This window comes from Vulpes lagopus, chromosome 8 (genome assembly GCF_018345385.1).
Source record: "Vulpes lagopus strain Blue_001 chromosome 8, ASM1834538v1, whole genome shotgun sequence".
In the NCBI taxonomy this organism is placed as follows: domain Eukaryota; kingdom Metazoa; phylum Chordata; class Mammalia; order Carnivora; family Canidae; genus Vulpes; species Vulpes lagopus.
This window is the reverse complement of record NC_054831.1, coordinates 73,127,777-73,146,883: the sequence shown is the minus strand read 5'-3', so window position 1 is coordinate 73,146,883 and position 19,107 is coordinate 73,127,777. Positions and strand designations below refer to the sequence as shown.

At 44.5% G+C, this 19,107-nt stretch overlaps 1 protein-coding gene and 1 long non-coding RNA gene across 4 annotated transcripts in view; one reads left to right on the top strand and one right to left on the bottom strand.

Moving 5' to 3' along the window:
- CAMK1D (calcium/calmodulin dependent protein kinase ID) overlaps positions 1-19,107 on the top strand; it is a 433,707-nt gene that overhangs the window by 228,055 nt on the left and 186,545 nt on the right. The window lies entirely within an intron of this gene.
- On the bottom strand, positions 6,424-10,067 carry LOC121497557. Its single transcript, XR_005989505.1, has 2 exons — positions 9,543-10,067; positions 6,424-6,606 (listed from the first exon to the last, which is right to left on the bottom strand). It is a non-coding gene; the product is annotated as an uncharacterized LOC121497557 (long non-coding RNA).

Here is a 19,107-nt window from a genome sequence, read left to right as displayed (position 1 = left end):
CTGACCCTGGCATGCAGGAGGTGCCTATCAAATATTTGTAAATATCGGTAAATATTTGTTGAATGAATGAGTAAATGAATAAAAACTCTAAAGCACTATGCCAAGGTTGGTTGTTGCCAATCCAGCAGAACTGATCTGTCTCTGGCTGGCTGATGATGATGATGGCCCTACCCCCTGGCTGATGGATGAGGTCTCTATTTGATTAAGGCCACACTGAACTCTATTTCAGGCTTCTCTGTGATTTGCAGACTCTGTAGCTAAGATTCACCTCCCTCCTGAAAGAACCTGCCCCCGACCCCTTCCCCATTTCACATGTGACTATTTTGGATAGGGGATCAGAGAATGTCACGTTTTTGTGCAAAAACAGTAAAGTGTGAGGAGCCAGCCATGGAGAATCTGAGGATGAGAATTCCGGGCGGGGAAATAAGAATGTGAAAGCCCAGAAGAGGGAGGGTAATCTTGGAGTGTTGACAGACAGCAGGAAGATCCACATGACTGGTGACAGTGCACTGAGTGGTCAGAAGGGCTTGTGGGCCCAGATGCGGTGGCCTTGTGGGCCATCCTGGGGAGACTGGATTGTATCCTAATTGCATGGGGAGGCTACCCTGGGCTAGTGCCTGACATAAGTGTCTCTATATGTATTTGAACCTCACAGCAGCCTGGAGTAAATCCATTAGATGCAGTTATTCCCATTGTAGAGATGAGGGAAACGGGACTCTGAGAAGTTCACAGGCTGGAACTCAGACCTTCGACGGCCCATAGGAGTTCTCACTGTTTGCTGCCTCATGCCTGGCCTGAAAGGTGGAGTGTCCCCCAGACTGTGAGCCTCCCCTTGGGAGGCCCCAAGAGGCTGAGCCACAGCAAGTCCATCGTGCCCCTGCTCTGATAGGGAAAAAGGCTGTGATGTATGTGTTGGTTGCTGAGCAGGAGCTGAGAGAAGCCACCCCTTTTTCTTGGTCCTATCCTTGCAGTGGCAGATTGTTTTGGCTGCCCCACTTTGGGAGAAGGTGGGGGAATGGGAGAGATGCCAGGAGGCAAAACTGAGATGCGGCAATAGTGGTCTCTAAGTGACTGAGGTTTCTGTCCAATTACTTCCATCTGCACAGAAGATTAAACTAGAGAAGGTCAACTTCAAGTGTAGCCATACAGAGCGATGAGGCATAGTGAGCTTCCTAGCAATAAGCAACGTTGGATACCTACGCAGCCCACACAGGGCACTTCTAGAAACTTGGTTCCAAGGAAATCGCAGAGCTGTTCTTCTGGAAAGGTTAGCATGGGCTTTCGTCAGGGACGCTCTGACCTTTTACAATCACTTGACTCTTGGAGGCTGTGATCCCAGTAAGTGTGACATTCACACTGAAAGAAGAGTTTCCAGGTCTGGCACAACCTGCCCCTGGACAGAAGATCCCCTCCGGCCTCGCAGGGGCGCTGTGGGCGACGGGCAGTGAGGCTGAGGCCTACTGGGGAGAGTCTCCGTCACCACTCAGAGGAGCTGTTTTTTTGTTTGTTTGTTTTTGTTTTAAAGATTTTATTTTTTTATTCATGAGAGACACAGAGAGAGAGGCAGAGACACAGGCAGAGGGAGAAGCAGGCTCCATGCAGGGAGCCCGATGGGGGACTCAATCCCAGGTCCCCAGGATCACACCTTGGGCTGAAGGCGGCGCTAAACCACTGAGCCACCCGGGCTGCCCAGCTGTTTGTTTTTTAAAGGCTGACTTTCAGCCTTGTCCTGGTTAAAAACAAGTGTTTTCCACGAGGCTGGAGCAATCCTTTGGCAGGTTCTTGTGTGGGAGCACCCACCCTCTTATCTGCACCTTCCTCTTCTCATGCTGTGCAGCGTAGAATGTGCAATGATTCATTTGGAAAATAAAGAATAAAACATAATAACGAAACCCCCCATCTGCTGTCAGGAGTCACCTCCAAACAGATGCCTTCTTGGACCCTTTCGGTAGGTGTTTTCAGCCATAAGTCAGCCCCCAAGTGACCATCACGTTGTTCCACCAACTGTCCTCCAGGCCCTGGTTCTATAGGGACAGATGGGGGGGGAGGAATTTTGAGGTTCATCACATAACTGAGCGGCATGGGGCCCCAAGGAACTCTTGTTCCCTGTCCAGCTGGTGTAGCCAGCACAACCTTTTTTCCTTCTGTGTGCATTCTGTTCAACACTGTGCCCAGGCCTCGGGAGCCGCCTAATACCTTCCCCGCTGAGTCTCAGCACGATTCCTGACTTTTTTGCGATGCTGGTGTGCCATGTCCTTGCAGCTAGAGTCTGGTTCAACTGTTCTTCCTACCAGCCCATTCCCGGTCACTGTCACTGTCCCTGCCATGGAGATGCAGCGTCCCAGGGTTCCCAGGGGAGGGAGGGAGCCTCATCATAACACGAGCCAGGCATTGTGAGGTCGTGGTGGTGACCATGTTCAGTGGGGCTGGGGTGACAGCATAGGGAGAGGATTGGGATTTGTTTTGTTCAATCTTCTATTCGTTCATTCATTTGTTCCCTCATTCATTCAGCATGTGCCAGTACCAGGCTAGGAGATGGGATACAATAGTGATCAAGACAAAGTCTTAATTTTGATGGAGTTAATAGGGCAGGGGTAGGGATGGGGGAGGTAGACAGTAAACCAGATGATTTCAGAAGTTGACATGCACAGGTGAGGGCATGAGCTAGGATGCTGTGGGGGTCAGTGGTGGAGAATGAGGGCTTGGGGGCCGGGAGGGCCCTGTGTGGAGCGTGCACGGGGAGCCCCACATCCCGACACCAGGCCTGTGCAGGCGGGGCCCGATCTGCTTGTGGCCACAGCAGTACAGAGAACTGCCCGCCCCTGTGACTCCCAGCCCAGCTGAAGTGTCTGCTTCCTCCCTTCCCTAGCAGCTCACCGACCCTCGCAGCTGTTGGTTTGTTCTAATGAATATAATCATGGAAACATCTGAACGAGTGCAAAACTGTCCAGATTTCACCATTTGGAGTAAGTTTAACGTTGTATTCACTCACTGGTTGCTCACCAAGTGCCCCGGAGCCCACGGCATCCTGCAGGAGCATGCAGAGGGGTCCTGCCCGCAGGAGCTCCAGTCTGGAGCTGGGTGGAGGGACAGACCACTGCTGAGAGACAGGAGGACACAGTGGGCCTGCCCAGGGATGGAAGAGGCTGCCTACAATTCAGGGCTACACATACACAGTCCTGCAAAGGTCCACAGTCAGGAGTGAGGCCTACATATTTTAATGCAGCAAAACCGGTTTTATTTATAAATGTTAAACCCAAATTCAGAGCAGGGGCAATGATCTGGAGAACTAGGGCTCTTTGTCTTCATTCTAATGACAATGGATTCTTTTCCTCCTTCTCTCCTAAGATAGGTGATTCCTGATGAAAGCCAGCGTTTTCATTTTATAGTTCAACGATGCTCCATTGAACATTTTATTAGTACCAATTCACTATTTAAAATGCATATTTCAGTAATGAGAAACAATCCATTAGGCTGGAAAGAAAACTAGCCTATTTAAAGTGGAAGAAATCTCCTGTGAGTTTCTCCATCCACACATTTTAAATACTTTCCAAATTGTCCTTGGCGGGGTTTTTTGTTTTTTTTTTTTTAAGATTTTATTTATTTATTTGAGAGAGGGGGAGATAGTGAGAGAGAGCATGAGCAGAGGGGAGAGGGAGAAGCAGGCTCCCCACTGAGCAGGGATTCCCAGGACCCTGAGCTCATGACCTGAGCCAAAGACAGCCACTTAACTGACTGAGCCACCCAGGTGCACCCTTGGCATTTTTTTTTAAATGTAGTACAATATACATAAAATTTACCATCTTCACTGCCTAAGTACAGTTCAGTGGCATGAAGTACATCGCGTTGCTGTGCACCCATCACCACCGTCCATCCACAGACTCTTCGTCTTGTTCAAAGGCTTTGGAGTTTGTACAGCTTCCCTTGCTAATAGACATGTTTTATTTAGCCAAATCGCCAGGCTTTTACACATATTATCTGATGTAATTGTCACTGTAATCCCATACGGGGACATTCTACACCCTATTTTCACCGTTGAGAAGCCAGGCCTAGGGGGTTAACCTGCCAGGGGACATGGGGATGGGAATTTGGACTCAGCTGCCTCCGAAGCCCTGTTTTTTTTTTTTTTTTTTTTTTTCTCCCGGTGATTTTCAGCTTGAAATTTTGATTCTGGCATCTTGCCTTCTCTCCATCACTGTCTCCAGCGCAGACCAGAGCACGGTTTGCATCTTCTCAGAATGCTAGGCATCTTTCCTTTGTGCTCAGATTTTCCTGATCAATAAATGTGAGTGCCAACACAACAGGCATCTGCAAAAGCTGCTAAAAATTAAAACCATACTTTCTTGTTGAAGACGACGTGGAAACATACTCCGGGTATGTTGTGTGACGACCGGGTACCTCCATTGAAAATATTCCCCCTCTAAAAACCCACACCATTGGTGTTTTCTTTTCTTTTCTTTTCTTTTCTTTTCTTTTCTTTTCTTTTCTTTTCTTTTCTTTTCTTTTCTTTCTTTCTTTCTTTCTTCTTTCTTTCTTTCTTTCTTTCTTTCTTTCTTTCTTTCTTTCTTTCTTTCTTTCTTTCTTTCTTTCTTTCTTTCTTTCTTTCTTTCTTTCTTTCTTTCTCTCTCTCTCTCTTTCTTTCTTTCTTTCTTCTAATGTGAGGCCATGAATGTTGTCACTGTTATATGTAATTTTCTACCCATTGACGGTGGCATCTGTGTCTTTCTTTTGTGAAAACGCATGGACCTACGACATAAATGTCCTTAATCTCATTACTGGCCGGGATGCCTGCAGAGGTAGGTGGTAGAAATGTTAGTACCATAGAAGGTCCAGGGCAGGTCCCAGTGTTGGTGTTTCTGGACCTGCGAATGTATAGGTGCCCTCATTTTGATGTGGGGGAGGGGGCATGTGCAAGTCAGTTGCATAAAATCGTGCAAATGTTAGCAATCTTTTTTATTCTTGGAAGAAACAGTCTGTTAGAGAACATGGCTAGGAATTAGCAGTAAAGCATCCTTGGCTCCTTCCCCTTTATGAGGCTGCGGTGCTATATTAAGGCATATCACTCAGATGGTAACATCAAACATATGGTAAAAGAAGGAAAGAAACATGTTCTTTCTCTAGTTTGACATGCAAATAAGAGGGAAAACACTGCAAAGGCAGAAGCTGGCTTCTAATATTAGAGAGTAGGGGATGGCCACCTAACGCCCCAACCCGAGAACCCTATGACACCCCCTCCCCAAACCTCCCCACGGTGGCCCCTCCCACAGGCCGGTGCCTCCAGTGGCCACAGGCAGCAGAATGATGGGGGGAAGCCGGCAGGGCTCCTGAGATCCTTCTGGCAAGAAGGTCCTCAGGGAAAGGAAGGCAGTGGCACCTGCCATGTGTGTAGGAGCCCCCCACCCCCTGTCTCCCCACCCCTCATCTCTGCCTCCCTCCGCCCCTCCCTCTGACACACACTGCAGTGCCTTCCTCATTGAATGACCCAAAGGTCAATGTGAAGGGCTAGGGATTGACAGAGGCCAAGCTCCCAGCTAATTTTTCAGTTTTTTTTTTTTTTTTTTCATTTGCAGATCTATAGTTTTTGTCATATGACCCTCCTCGGGTCAACTTTTAATGGCTCTGCATTGTCATCTGGATGAAATCCAAGCTCCTGGCCTGGCTGCTGTCCATGATCTAGCCCTTGTTCTTGGCTTCATCCTTGCGCCTCCACCAGCCTCCCCCCTCCCCACCCCTAAGCCCTTTATAATCCAACCACTGCATGCTGTTGGCCATGCACTGTGCTCTCTTGCCGCCCCTGCCCCTTGCAAAGGCTCTTCTCTGCCTGGAGGCCTCTGTCTCCCTTACTCCCACCCTACCCCACTTTGCTGGAGTAAAGTCTACTGGTCTTTGATCTGTGCCCTTTATTCCCATCAGAAAGTCTGTTCCAAGCCCCTATAATTGGCCAGGCTCCCCTCCTGCATGATCCCACAAGCCCCAGCTGACATGTTGACCCACAGCCACACAATAGGCTCCCCACTAGGGTCTCCCCAAGTCCCATCAGACAACCTGGCAGCGGGGTTGGGGTCAGCTCTGTCCTCAGATGCCTGAACGTCTGCGGAAGGAACAGGTGCATTCCCTCGGGCCCTGCCCACGCCTCATTTTGGATCATCAGATCTGTAAATGTGGAAGAGGGCGGGAGGGGGAAGATGAGACCCTCCCTTCCCGCCACCGTGCTGGGGAAGCCTCTCAGAGCCACATTGTGTGGCCGCCCTCGTCTCCATGACTGTCCCTCTCGCCGCCACTTCCTTCCCAGTGCTTAGGTCCATGAGGAGCCATCTCAGCTGTCCGTTGTTCTCCTCCCGGGGTGGGAGCCTCATCCCTCAGCATCCTCCTGCAGCACACAAGCTGTTCAGTATCTATGAGCTGAATTCATTAATTCAGATGGCAGCGAAGGAAGAAGGCCTCTTTCCCTTTATTTGCCTTCAAATATCGAAGAAAAATTTTTCAAGAGATGGGGTCAGAACCAGAAAGGGCTTTGGGGGTTAGTCCATCCAGCTCATCCTCCGCTCCCGGAGCCCCCGGGAGAGTGTTCCTTTCCATTTGCTCCAGGACACGCTCATGTGAAACCTGTTTTAAAGGAGATGTAATGTTTATTTACTTTTTCATTAACATTTTGTTTTTCACTGTCCATCTGTTTATTATGTGTTTAGTTACATTGATTTGCATATTACTGCATTCATTACCAGATCATTTAAGCCTTTAGGTGTTTCTCATCCCAGGGCTCCATGGGAAAGGGTTATTATATAACAATCTGATGACTTGTGGATATGCATTCCTTAATTGGAGATTCTCTCTGCATCCCTGGTGTTTAACTGGAGACTTCGATGCACCTGAAATTTTTATATGAAAACTCCCTCGGTAGATCTGCTGAAATCATTGATGATTTCTAATAGCACTAGTCCCTCAAACTCTGTGTGACTTTAATGAGAGGGGGGAAAAAAACTGTATTGGATGATAGAAACCGACAGATGTCCTTATTATTATTCCACAGAACAGCTCCTTTCTCTCACCGAGGAGAATCTGTGTTCCTAGACTCAACGGTTTCTGCTCCTCGAAAACTCTTTCCGTTCACTCTGCTCGTGAGAATGTTTCTCCTGCTTTGGGATTTTTGTTTGCTGTCAGCTTGCCTTCGTCCCATTCAATTAGGCCAGGCTTTGTGGAAGTTACAGGTTTTGCCAGTGGGGTGGGGGAAAGTAAAAGGATTTCAGATTCCGAAAACCTGGCACCCTGGCATTCAGCAGCCAGCCAGCCTCCCTGTTCCCAGGCCCCCTGGCTGTAGACATGGGGATCCTGCTGGCTGTCCTGCAGGTGGGGCCTGCACCTGCTAACACACAGCTTTCCATGTCACTTCTCCGTGAACAAATGTATCAGTGGCATTGAGCTTCATTGGGGGAGCTTATTAGGTGCAAACCAGTTGGACACATCAGCTACAAAATCCTAGCAGCAAAGGGTACTTTATTTTCTCTGTGGAAACCATGAGAATGTTAGAAATGGACCCAAAAAAATGTTTTTTGTGGTTGTTTCACGAGAGAAAAATCAGGCTATTTCCATCTCTCGGTAATTAGTAAAAAGAAGATTAAGCATGCTTTTTATACATTCTCAGAGAATATTCCTGACCAAAGCTCTCCTGTGTACTGGTCAGTGTGTCCTGCGACAACGGACTTTGCTGGGCGAGGCCTAGTTCTGTTTTTACTGCAGTGCTCTACAAATAAGGTCTCTTTTCAGCCTGGGGAAAAGAGATGAAGAAGACAGGGAACCTCATCCTAAACCACATTTTCTAGATAAATTCTTTCTTTTGAGTTGATTTTAAAGAATGCTTTATCAGGGGCACCTGGCTGACTCGGTTACTAGAGCATGTGACTCTTGATCTTGGGCGTGAGTTTGAGCCCCATGTTGGGTGTAGACAAGACTTCAAAATACAGTAAAAAAAATAAATAAAATATTCTTAAAAAAAATTATTGGGGATCCCTAGGTGCCTCGGCAGTTTAGCGCCTGTCTTTGGCCCAGGGCGCAATCCTGGAGTCCTGGGATCGAGTCCCACATCAGGCTCCCTGCATGGAGCCTGCTTCTCCCTCTGCCTGTGTCTCTGCCTCTCTCTCTGTGTCTATCATGAATAAATAAAAAATAAAAAATAAAATAAAAAAATCATCAGTCATCATAGATATCCTTTGTCTTAAAATACAATTCTCATAAGCTACCTTGATGTAAAAATAAGTAAATATTTAAATAATAGAAACATTTAAATCTAGTACTCTAAGAAGTAAGTTGATTCTGCATAGACTATAAAACACATTATGGAAGAGATAGGTCGTGAGCACCTTAAGAAAAAGAAGCAGAGATAGCTTTGAGCCAGAATTGAATCTTCCGTAAAATTTTGACCTAGATGAAATTTCATGTGCCAGAGATGTCATACCTGTCACCGTGTGTTGTAATTACTAACTGGCCCATCAACAGACAAGACTGTGATTTCTTGGAGGCCAGGGCTGAGAATCACTGAGTGTAGCCCTTGTAGGGCCTGGAGCATTCTATGTTTCAATAAATGATTGTGAATGAATTAATGAATATCCTTCTAGGTGAGATAGAAAAAGCGTGAGCTACATAATATCACACTTAAATGGAGGGATGACTGGTTGAGCTGTCATGTCCCAAAGCTGTTGATCGCTGGGCAGTAGAACCTGAAAGGAAATTTCTAGGGGTTTTCCCCAGGGCTGGCTCAGAACATATTTTTTTCCAATACTGCAAAAAGGAAATAATTTAGAAGAAGGCATGGAAAGCATACTTATTAAATTTACATATGGCCAGAAGCTAGATTCAAAAATAATTCTACCAATAATAGATGACACAATAAATTACATTTACCCTTTTTTGAATGCTTTTTTATGCTTTTAATTTAATTTTCCACCCACTCTCTTTAGTTTATTTTAGGGTTTCTAGTGATGATTGGATTTTGACAATATGGAAGAAGATAGATGAATGCTCTGTAGTCATTTCCAGGGAGTGTAGGGGAATATTCTGTGAAGAAAACTTCAGAGTTTTTCCTAGTATATACAAGGTTTAAAAAAAAAAACAAAAACAAAAACCAACACGATGAGTCAAAAGTAGTCTTAGAAGAGTGAGTTACATAACTTTTCCTTTTCCAAATGACTATAAAAGCTTGGGATAACTTATTTATTCTCCTTGGCAAATGACACGTTCGTTTCATGTGGTTGGTACGAGCCAGGCTTCTTGGGGGTGTAAGAGCCCCCTACCCAGGCCTCTCACCCACTTGCCTCTTGCGCTAGAGCTGCCTGAGTAAAACAGGACGGAGTTACCTCTTGGAATGTCTCAACAAAAATAAATGTCTCCTTTTCCATTAGTGTGAGTCAACAAAATAAAGACAAGCCAAACCCAAGGATTGTGCCAAGTGACTAAACATTTAACACCAAAATTCAATCCCTTTCATGTTTATGACAAATCAGATAAGTCAACATCTTAATACACCATCAAATTTAATATTTCCTTACCTAAAGCTTTTGCCTCGTCACTGGAAGCCTCCATGACCCTTCTCAGAAGCTGGCTTGTCTTCTTTCCCTTCTTTCGAGATGTTGTTGCTCTCGCCTCAGTGCTTGGCTTACCTTCACTTTTCCCTCAGAGTTCCTGGCTCTTCTCAGCCACCTGGGCTTTGGAGCTTCCCCTGGAATTTCAGTAACCTCAAATGTAGAGCCTTTCTTCTGATTCTGAGCCCTTTCTGATTCCTAAAGGGCTCTAGGCCTTTCATACTAAATTATACATTTTCCTTACCGGCAGTGCAAGCTCTGATTCGTATCTTGTGTAACTTTCTCCGTTATTTTTTCATAAGCCATTACAAGTTAATATTAATCTCCTGTTAACATTCCAAAAGGCTGTACTCAGTGGATCTTTTCCTTATCGCTGAAGAAAGCAGAAATATGTGTCAGATTGCTCACACAGAAGTTTCGCGTGTTAGGATTAGATTTCTGATATGCAGAAACCCAAGTGGGATTGTTTGAAGGTTAGACAATCTCCACAAATGGTTTAAATGCGCTTCTTTCTTCTGCAGAGCTGACTTTTCTTAGCATCTGACCTTTACCATGTGTCTCAGGTCTCTCAGAAATCATTCCAAAGTTCATATCCTCTTCTGTCTTGTTCTTTTCATGTGTTTAAGTGCCTGAACATTTTCTTGAAGTGCATGAGGAGCAGTTAAGAGCCTCCCACACTTTCTGTTTGACAGGGGCAACCATTTACTCCCCACTGTTTATGGCCAGGATCAATGGTAATGACATATTCATTATTGCACTAACACTATGGTTTCCAACTGGATTTCTTTCTTCTTTTTTTTTTTTTTAAGATTTGTTTATTTGAGAGAGAGAGAGAGAGAAAGAAAGAGAGAGGAGAGAGACAGAGCATGAGTAGGATGAGGGGCAGAGGGAGAGAGAGAATCTCAAGCAGATTCCCTGCTGAGCATGGAGCCCAACATAGGGCTCTGTCTCAGAACCCTGAGGTCATGAATTAAGCCAAAATCAAGAGTCAGACACTTAACCAACTGGGCCATGCAGGTACCCCTCAACTGGATTTCTAAACCTAGATATGAAATATACCTCTATCTTAGTTTGCATTTCTAGAACAACTTAGAAATATACAAACTCCGTTAGTTGTTGGTCTATCTGTATCAATTGGGATGCATTTGATTGTTAGCAACAGAAAACAAAGCTCAAGTTGGCATCTACCAACCATTGGTTGATGTGTCTGGTTCTTCAAAGACAGGATGGTTTGCATTTGGTTTGATTCAGTAAAACAATACTGAGATCAAGACCTTGGCTTCCACCCATTTCTTTGCTCTATTGTCCATAGCGCCATTCTAGAGTTTCTTCTTTGCTCACAAAGATGACTGCCAGCATCTTCTAGAACAATGGTGTGCTTGCTCCAGGCCTGAGCCAGATGCCCTGGATCTTACTGCCAAGAGTAGAGGTCATTTTCCCCAAAGTACAAGTTGTGAGTCAGCAATGAGGACCCACTGAAAAATCAAGAACTTAACAAAGGAAAGGGTACGTGGTTAATGAGAGGCAACCTAGTATCCATATCCACCACAGCATCTGTGGGCAGTTCATCTAAAAATACTGCCTATTTGCCTGTGTTGCAAATAGGACTAAAGAAATGTTACAGTTAATCTGTCCATTTTCATTATGAGGCTATCTGACTTCATTTTGATTATTTTCATATTATTGGGAGAATTTCTGTAAATTCTCACACATGCTTAGTTTTTATTTTTAAGAACTTGAAACATCATAAATAGCTTCTGTTTAGAATCTTCCACTAAACAGAAAATAAATTTCTATGAAAAGAATTACTTATCCCGTTAAGTATTTTTATCCAGAAACTGGATAAAGCCTTAAATCTTAGTATGAGAGGTGATTTCTGAAGTAAAGCATTCCTGTAATCGATTTTAAAATAATTTTTTCAAGGATGTAAGGTTAGTAATTTCCTGAAATGTCAGTGAGGCTTTTTAATATTCTTTCATTTTAATAGTTCATAGCTTCTTCTTGTCTGGCTTGCGTAGCTTTCAAGAACCCTCTCTGACTACAGTTACAGATAGAGTAGAAACGTGAAAAAAAATCTTGTTATGTAACTAATATAACTAATATTGTTATGCTGTTACAAAAATAGTAAAACGTGTTTCTCTGGAAAAAAATTTTTTCCCCTTCTGGAAAAATGGACTTTTCTTAAAGAGACATGAAGAAATGCATCCACACATTCTTTACAAAGGCAATTCCTGTAGTAGAAAGAAGTAAAACAGTCATGGTTTTGAATCCAGAATAAGCCACATGAGTGATCTCAGGCCTGAGATCTGTCTCAACTGGGTTAAAAATGTCAGCACCAAGAATCGGGTTCATGACAGATGGCCACCATGGCAGGCCATGCTAGGCACATTGCACTAATTAAAAAGCGTGAGCATTAAAAAAAAAAAAAAACAAAAACAAAAAAACAAAAAAAAAAACAAAACAAAACAAAAAACAAAACAAAACACTAACTGGATACTAACTGGAATCTCAGTTTTCTTCCTTGTAAAATAGGGGATAATAGACCCCTCCCTAGGCTTTTTAATTGTTCCAATAAGATATTGAAATGAAGGGTGATTAACCCAGTGTCCTACATTGGGAGAACTCTAAGCACATGATGGTGATTTCGAAAAATATGAGACTGAACAAGAAAACAAATGCCAACCTCCGACTGAGTTGTAGAAAATTATTCTATTACCTAGAAACTTTAGAAATTCTCTATTCTTTGTCATATTGGATTCTTTTTCTTTAGAAACGTAACAATTTCCTTCAAAACGTTCTGTATGCCAACACTTAGTAGAAAAGCTATTGACATAGAAACCTATATGCATAGCTGCATATGTGAGCGGGAAAGAGGCTGGCTTTCATCAGGGCAGGTTCTGTCTCCACAAGAGGCTCTGTCCTGGTCCCAGGCAAGAAGAAGAGACCTGGTTCGTGGTCCCATCCAGCCCCTTGCCAGCCATGCCCTTCTCCTGAGTGAGGTGTCTGCAGCATCAAGGACAGAGGGCCAAGGGCATGCTCCCGCCCAGTGTACATACTCTCCACCTTGACCCCAGAGATCCTACCCATGCCACCACCTTGGGAGGAATCTGAAAATCCAAAATTCAAACCTGGTAGGAGGTAGAACATGTTCCACTTAATACTTTGTTGTCTTGATTTATCGCTTTATACAAAAAAAAAAAAAAAAAATCTTCCTCCGTAGGATATAAAGAAATCATACACTGGGACATATTGTCATTATAACTGGGTCAGAGTTTATTGGATAGTCCCCTAATTTCTCCATCTGTAAATGGAGGGCTGGCTAGAACATGGATTCCCAAATTTGGCTAATCAGCACAATCACCGAGGACTTTAAAAAATATCCATAGTTCCCAGGTTCCACTGACCTAGCAGTGGTATTTTAGTAGAGTTGAGTAAGTCCTGGAAATGTATGTATTTATATATTTCATGCAGGAGCTTGATGATCAGTTGCCTCTCCCTGCCACTCTACTAGACAGACGTTAGGGTTATTCCGTTTACTTTATTTATTCTCCACTTCGAAGCTTCTTTTCCACCATATGTGGAGATCAGGGGCATGTGTTCATTGGGAGACACTGTCTATTTGATATCTCTTAAGATCTGTGCGTTGCTTTGCCTGTTAGAACTCACACCAATACAGAGAGGCAGCCGTGAGATCCACGGCCTTGACTTGCAGTCTGTGTTTTTAGTAGGAACCAAGTTGGAGTGACAAGAAGAAAAAAAGAAGATAGACATACCTCTGAAAGGAGAGAGAGGCCAGACCAATAAATGGCCAGAGGCTGTGTGCTAGAAGCCCAAGGAACATTAGGTGGGTTTCTGGATTATCAGAAATTCCGTGTAGTAATTGGCATTTTCTCTATTCAAAGTGTTTGTGGTTGCCAAAGATTAAAAAAAAAAAGTCTTTCCAATATGTACAGTGTGTTTTCTGGGGACAATGAGTCAATAGCATTCCAGTTTTGGAGATGTAGGAAAACTCTGAAGAACGAGACCCAGATAATGACAGTTATGTTTTCTTTCTCACAGTCCCCTTTTCCTTTCGAGGGAAAAAAGAAACCAGTGCAAAGAGTCATGAACTTGACATTTTGCAAGATTCTAGTCTTTCCATCACTACATACTAAGAACTCCCGAATTAGCCTCCATCCCCAAAGAAATCCAGGCATTTACACTATGGCCCAGTTGACTCCTTATACTTGTTCGTGACGAAAGAGAAACACGTATATAAACTTTGGAGCAAAGTGAATTTCATGTTTAAAGTTACACCATTTGTAGGAGAGTTGGCGCAGGTCATCAAGCACGATTTCTAAGGGACTCTAGCACGTTGCTCACGTTAAACATCCCTGCAAAAAAAAAAACAAAAAACACTCTATTTCCTTTTTCTCAGAACTGGGTCTCAACACTTGCAAATTGCTTCTTAGTTCTCTTAGCATAAAACCCACACTGTTGAACTCGGCTCCAAAGCCCCTCATGATGTTCCCCAGTGCACACTCATCGACTCATCGACTCATCTCCCCTGACCCCCACCCACCTGAGGACTCTTATGTCCCAACACAGCACACCTCACCTCACTTTTCTGTGCCTTTGCACATGCTTTTCCTTCCCTCTGGTATGTTCTCTTCCTTGTCTTCCTTTACCCTACAAACTTGCCAACACCCAGAGTGCATGTGGCCTGCCCAGAGTGCTCAGGCCCAGTAAGACAGGGCACAGGCCGTGTTTCCCCAGCTCATTGCCAGCTTCCTGGCAGGACATGGGGTGTCCTGTATCATAATGTTTATAAGTACATCTGTCTTCCCACACTGGCCTGGGAACTACTGGGTTTCAGGGACTGGGTTTTATTTGTCTTTATGTCCCCGCTGCTTAGCCTCATGTCTGGCTCTTGTAGGTACTCTCTCGATGTTTAATGAAGTCTAGTAGGTCTGTGAGTTTTATGCAAGTTTTCTGCAAATCATGTGCCATGATGCTTCACCAAGGGATGCTGCGAGCATGGGAAAGGACCACGGCAATAGTGAGAGGTTGTGCCTCTCCCCTTCCTTGCCCTTCTCCCTGCACACGCTTCAGCCCTCGTGCGATAGTGTTCATTGTGTGCAATGTGTCCCATCATGACACCGGGTGGACCATCTTATCAAGCAGAACTTCTCCGTGTTTATTCATCATCAAACCATGTTAGGCTTCTAAATGCTAGATCCACCACCAGCCCTGTTCCTCACCCCCCAAGAAAAAAGAGAAAAAACAAGAGAAAAGAGGAAAAGCCACCAGATGGTCCTTCTAACTCCACCTCCTTACTGCAAGATCCTAGAACTGCCAGTCTTCATTCCCTCAAGGAGAGTTTGCCCCCCTAAAGGTCCTGGGATCTAGCAGCATGCATCCACGCCAGGCCTGCAGCTGCCTTCTGCTTTTGCATCAGGAGACTGGGAAATAATCCTGACTCAGGCTTGTGTGTGCTTTTCAGAAGGCACATGCTTTGCTCCTTCCTCCACACACACCCTTCTTTCTGTTTCTTTGCCCCTCAAATGTTCTTGGCACCCTTTCCCTGAGATAAATCAGTCTGCCAGGTTCTCTGGCTGCGGAGTGGATTACACAGTCCTGGTTGTTCCCCAGCCTTGGGTGAGGAACTCTAGTGCTGTGGACACAACACTGTGACTTGAGACTGGGCTTACAGACAGTGGCTTCCAAACTGTGTGCATGTATGTGCGTGTGCACGTGTGCATGTATGTGAGTGTGCATGTATGTGAGTGTGCATGTCTGCATGTACATGCACACATGTATGCATGTATGTGTGTGTGCACGTATGTGTATGTATTTCTCTCTTCACCACCCTGCCTGTCTCTACTGTGGCATTGTTAGTTTCTTCCTAATTAAAAAAAAAATTAAATTGTAGGGACGCCTGGGTGGCTCAGTGGTTGAGCATCTGCCTTTGGCTCAGGTCGTGATCCTGGGGTCCTGGAATCCAGTCCTGCATCCGGCTCCCTGCAGGGAGCCTGCTTCTCCCTCTGCCTGTGTCTCTGCCTCTCTCTCTCTCTCTCTGTCTCTCATAAATAAATTTTAAAAATCTTAAAAAAAATTAAATTGTACTTATCTGCTCTTCACTGGTGAAGCACATGGTATGTAATTCATAGGGCACAAAAGAACAGACAGTTTCTTCCTGATTGTAGCCTAATTAAAAAAAAAAGAAAAGAGAAGATCTAAAGAGGCCAAAGTTTGCAGAAAAAGAAATACATTAGCATCTCTGGGGATGCCTTTCTGAGCAGCAAGACTTCCCTTTGTATCTGAAGATAGATTAATATTGACTTCTTCTAGGGAGGAAACTTTTTCCTTCACTTCTGCACTGTTTATTGCACTGGTTTTGTGTCTCCTTCCCTTCCCCCCACCCCCGTTTTATTGTTTTCTTTCCTTTATCATTGCTGAGTAGCAGAACCCTTTTTAAAAAGTAAATTTTGGGCAGTCCGGGTGGCTCAGCGGTTTAGCACCGCCTTCGGCCCGGGCTGTGATCCCAGGGTCCTGGGATCGGGTCCCACGTCAGGCTCCCTGCATGGAGCCTGCTTCTTCCTCTGCCTGTGACTCTGCCTCTCTCTCTCTCTCTCTCTGTCTCTAATAAATAAATAAAATCTTTTAAAAAAAAGTAAATTCTTACATAGAACCCCCAAACATACACAGGTCAGTATTTTATCAGCATGAACTTATACATTTACTTTTATGATGTTATGATGAATCCTGTCAACAAGGACCCCCGCGAACACGCTGGCACTCTCTGTGGTGTATTCACATCTGGTATCTGTTGCACTTGGGGCTGTGCAGTTGTATTTCATTGCACTTTCTAAAATATTTATTGAGAACCTGGAGGCTCTGGAGGAAACCAGATTGAAAAGCAGCGGCCAAAAGTGACCTCAGTGAAGTCTAGCCATTGGCCTAAAATGCTCTGATGCTTAGAGGAAAAATATCCCTATGCCTTGTTCGGAAAAAACAGCAGAATCACCTAAAATGCCCCTGATGGCCTGTGTATGACCTCAGCCTGGCCCAGCCGGCCCTCCTCTGTGGCTTTCGGGACCGTGGCCACCACCTGGACATACCAGATGCTCTGCTTGGGCAGAGGAGGGCAGCCACTGCTACCACCCACCCCCCTGTCTGGCTACCTTTGTGTGATCAGCAGGGCCAATCCACAGGCTGAGTTTCTCCCATCCCTCATCCCTCATGGTGTAATTGCTGTCCTTAATTCCCTTGCAAACTTGGAAATGGAGAATTTGGGTGATCTGGCAACTGTTTATTCACGATCCTCAATTAGTACTAGTATTCTTGAGAATTTGCACGTAGCCCTGGAGCTCACCCTGGCAAGTTTCTTAAGAACCAACAATCCCTTGGGTTATCATCATGTTTTATGAGCAGGACATAATAAAACTGTAAATCCTGAACTGCCTCAGCATTTAACACCCATCTCCCATAAAACTGTACGTTGGAAAGGCGATGTGTGTATCACACACCTTCTCAAAAAATCATCAACAAAGCAAAACATGCTGTTCTTTCTAATCAGGTCTCCAATCTCAGTTATGAAGAGACCGCCCTTGCTTTTTCGAGAGAAGAATACAGAGTTGCACTTAACTACACACATTCACAGAAATGATCTCTTGTGTTTTTAAAATGCATATATTGGGGTACTCGGCTGGCTCAGTCGGTTAAGCCTCTGACTCTTGGTATCGGCTCAGGTCATGATCTCACAGGTTGTGGGATCAAGCCCCACGTGGGGCTCTGCACTCAGCAGGGGGTCTGCTTGAAAATTCTCTCTCTTTGCCCCTTCCCATACTTGCGTGCACATACTTTCTCTCAAATAAAATAACTCTTTAAAAAATAAAAAATAAAATAAAACGATGTATATATTATACACAACCAACCACAAACACCCTTTTGAATTCCCAACATGTGAGTCCTTGAAAAAAGTGGTGTTTTCTATTTGAATGCATCTGACTTGGTGAAGCCAGGGTCTGCCCTGAACATGTTATGTGACAGCATTAATTACTGATGTGTAAAAACTAAAGAACACTCAGTTCTGCACCATTATCTCTGAACCTGGGTACTTTCCTAGAACAGCAATGAATGCTTTACGGTGTGTGGTCAACCCTCTGCAGCCTGAAAATGGATTGATATTAGATAGTTGTCCCAAAACCCCTTCCCTCCTTTTCTATTTTGCTTCTTACTCCTTTCCACCCCATCTTATTCTTTTACAATTTGCTTCTCACCATATAAATAAATGGCATGGTATTCCAGCAGACTTAAGTGAGATGCTCACCCGGCCTTTAATGCTTCATTATCCAGAGCAGACACAGGCCACAGCCCTTAGCCACATCCCTGGGTCTCTGTGTCAGCGAGAAGGCTGTGTCTGAGCCTGCCAGTCAGGGTACCTATTGCCTCAGCATGGTTCTGGGTTCAAGTTGTGAAACCCAGCCTCATGGTCTGGGGATCAGCATGGGGAAAGCATGGGGCTTTCATGGGAAAGAAAAAGGAAATGATGCCTTTCTCCAAGATTCTAACACATTGTTTTGATCCCCTTTCCTTTTTGCTCACATAAATCCAAGTGTTCAGAGCTGGAAGCATCTAAGATGCTTCTTGAATTCCAGCCCAGAGTCTTCCGTCTGGGGCGCAGACTGTGTGTGATGAAGCTGCCGGGTGCGATCCAGGCGGTCAGAGCCTGCTTATGTATGTCAGCAGTATTTCATGTGGGCATGGCTTCTAAATTCGCATTATCATTCTCTGCAGTGACCCTGGAACACCTTTGCATGCTGTATTTGCATATCAGCAGAGCTAATAAATCAGAGTTACAAGGCCTCATCTCTGTTCTGAGACAGGCGAGCCCCTTGACACCCTCTAAGGCTCCAGACAGCTATTCTCATGTGGAAACATCCAGAAAATGTATATTACCCTTTGGCAAAAGGTTACCAAAAAATTAGGAGAAAGAAATGATAACATTCCCTTAAATGTCTTAGTGTTGTAAGGCCTGATTGAGAAATAATAGAAGCTAATGTGACCAGGTGACATTTCTTCATTTTTCATACTCTTTTCCAGAGAAAACTAACGTATTGGACAAGTAGACTTGAACTTTTGTCCTCAGGACACCTTACCTTTAAATCTGACCTACTGTGAAGTAAATGTACTCAGGTATCCGGCTTTTGAGTATCTTTGGCATGTAAGACTTTGGTAAGGCCAGAATTAGCTGTTCATTCATTTATTTGTTCTTCAGAACATTCACTGAATGCTGGTATGTGCCAAGCACTGGGCTTCGCCCACTGATTGGACCTAACTTATTTCTCTTTTGGACTAAAGACCACTAGGCTTTGGCTGGAGCTATTCTGGACATAAGCAAATTAGTTGGCCATTTCTTTGTCCGTCCATAGCATTGTCAAGGCTGGCTGCAAGAGAAGGAAAAGGAGGTTTTTTTCCGTGTAAATGGCTTCCTGTCTTAAGGAATTCTATTCCACGTCTAACTTGACAAAGTTACCCATGCAGAAGAGCC